General features: G+C 55.2%; 1 pseudogene; it reads left to right on the top strand.

Moving 5' to 3' along the window:
* Nucleotides 1-713: 713 nt before the first annotated feature.
* Nucleotides 714-2,625, top strand: LOC123177088 (leucine-rich repeat receptor protein kinase EMS1-like; annotated as a pseudogene).
* Nucleotides 2,626-2,632: the final 7 nt, after the last annotated feature.

Genomic DNA, 2,632 nt, shown 5'->3' with positions numbered 1-2,632 from the left:
GACGTGCCTCCCTTCTCGCAGACCCTAAGAGGAGCTGGCCCAACGTCCCGAACGGTCTCAGCTCCACGCGAGAAGCTGGAAGCGGGCGCACGGAGGCGGTGATGCGGATTTGAAGAAGCTGGAGAACTTCCGAACGGGCCCTTATCTCGATACTTCTTCTTTCTTTGACATCATGTTGCCAGAAAAATCTCGATCAATAATAATTCAATCTTTTCCTTGCCATTTTGCGTATCTCAAAGGAGAGCACAAACATCAGTAAGATACTGAGAATATCACTGATAGTCAAGTCTACCCCCATAAGACTCGTATGTAGTCAAAGTCATACGTACAAGGCCATAAAAAATCCTATATTTCTCGGGAAGGGGAGTAGAGTTTAAGCTTACATATACCCATAGAGTTAGCATGAAGTGATAACCCAAACCTTGTACGCACGCATACATCATACATGCATGCATGATTAGCCGTTCATGACGCTAATTGTAGCATTTTTGTACGCTAATTAGTCTCATCCGTGGATTAGATATCCAAACCACCAGGCCGGCCCCACAGACATGCATTTTTGTACGCTAGTTAGGCAGGGCGCTCGATCACCAACCTTTATAAAGCCCTACCCGCGCTGTGCAGCAAACCTTGCACTCACCATCACCAACCCATTTTGCTTAGCTCCGCTCTGATTCCGAGCTCCAAGCTACCCGGCGCGGGCTCTCATGGCCATGGCCGCCAGACCAATCATGGTCCTCATCTTCACATTTCTCCTCTTCCTCCACACCGCAAGCCCGGCTCTCGTCGGGGAAGAGGATGACCGCTCCGTGCTTTTAGTCTTCAAGGCCGGCGTGTCTAGCGACCCCAAGGGAGCGCTCGCTGGCTGGGGCTCGCCGGACGTGTGCAACTGGACCGGTGTCGCTTGCGACGCAGAGCACCATGTTGTCGAGTTAATACTAAGTGAACAAGAGCTCTCTGGCGAGGTCTCGCCCGCGCTTGGCAACCTCTCCCACCTCAGGACGCTCAACCTCTCCGGCAACCACTTCACCAGCAGCGTCCCGCCGGAGCTCGGCAACCTCTCCTACCTTAAGTTTCTCGACGTGTCCTTGAACACGCTCACAGAGACGGTTCCGCCAGAGCTTGGCAACCTGCCCTCCCTAAAGTTTCTCAACATGTCTTCGAACATGCTCACCCGGACGGTCCCGCCGGAGCTCGGCAACCTCTCCCGCCTCAAGTTTCTTGACGTGTCGTCGAACACGTTCACCGGGACGGTCCCGCTGGAGCTCAGCAACCTCTTGAGACTCAGCACCCTCGATCTCTCCGAGAATGTTTTCTCAGGGGCGGTGCCGCGGGAGCTCGGTAAGCTTTCTCGGCTGACGTAGCTCAGCCTCGATGGAAACCAGTTCGAGGGATCGATTCCGGTGGAGCTCTCGCATATTCGGCGCTTGGTATACCTCAACCTCGGCGACAACAACCTCAGCGGGCATATCCCGTCTGCTATCTTCTGCAACCTCTCCACCTTGAACTACATCGATATGTCGTCCAACTTTCTGCATGGCGAGATCCCCATCCGAGCGGATTGCCCACTCCCCGAGTTGATGTCCCTCGTGTTGTGGTCCAACAAACTCAATGGCAGCATCCCTCCCTCGTTGTCAAACTCGACGAAGCTCCGATGGCTGCTATTGCAGTCGAACTTCCTCACTGGCGAGCTTCCGTCGGATGACATGTTCAGCGGTATGAGGAGCCTTGAGTATTTGCACCTATCGTCCAACTTCCTCGCGAACTCGCGGAACAACACTGACCTTGAGCCGTTCTTCGCCTCACTTGCCAACTGCACCGACCTGAAGGAGCTCAGCGTCGCCGGGAATGACATCGCCGACATGATCCCACATGTCATCGGTCGCCTTGCTCCCAGCCTCATGCAACTCCACCTTCAGTTTAACAGACTCGTTGGCCCGATCCCGGCGAACATCTCCAACCTCACCAACCTCAACACCCTCAACCTCTCCCATAACCTCCTCAACGGCTCCATCCCACAGGGCATCTCCAGCATGCGGCAGCTTGAGCAGCTGCACCTCTCAAATAACCTGCTCTCCGGTGATATCCCTCCATCCCTAGGCATGATCCCGTGGCTCGGACTCGTCGATTTTTCGCAGAACCGGCTCACCGGCACCATTCCTCCGAGCATCATGCAGTGTGTGATGATGCAAAATCTTGATCTCTCCTACAACATGCTGCGAGGCGAGATCCCAACTGGCTTGACTAGGCTGAGTGGACTGCTCAACCTCAACCTCGCCGGCAACCTGCTGTCTGGCGCGATCCCCGTGACCATGGGCGAGATGGTTAGGTTGCAATTGCTTAATCTGTCAGCAAACCATCTCTCCGGTACAATCCCGTCGCAGCTCGGCAGCTGCATCGATCTCAAGTACCTCGACGTGTCCTGTAATGGCCTCACAAGGACCGTGCCTCAATCCGTGGAGAAGGTGGCATCGCTGCTACGTGTTAACTTTTCATACAATGACTTCTCAGGCGAGGTGCCGAGCGGCGGGGCCTTTGCAGGGTTTCGGGCGGACGCGTTCCTCGGCAATGTCAGACTGTGTGCGGGGACGGCGTCGATGACGCCTGGGTTGGCTAGGTGCAGCGGCGCGAA

This window comes from Triticum aestivum, unplaced genomic scaffold (assembly GCF_018294505.1).
Source record: "Triticum aestivum cultivar Chinese Spring unplaced genomic scaffold, IWGSC CS RefSeq v2.1 scaffold270228, whole genome shotgun sequence".
NCBI classification, from domain to species: Eukaryota; Viridiplantae; Streptophyta; class Magnoliopsida; order Poales; family Poaceae; genus Triticum; species Triticum aestivum.
This window is presented reverse-complemented; position numbering and strand designations above follow the sequence as displayed.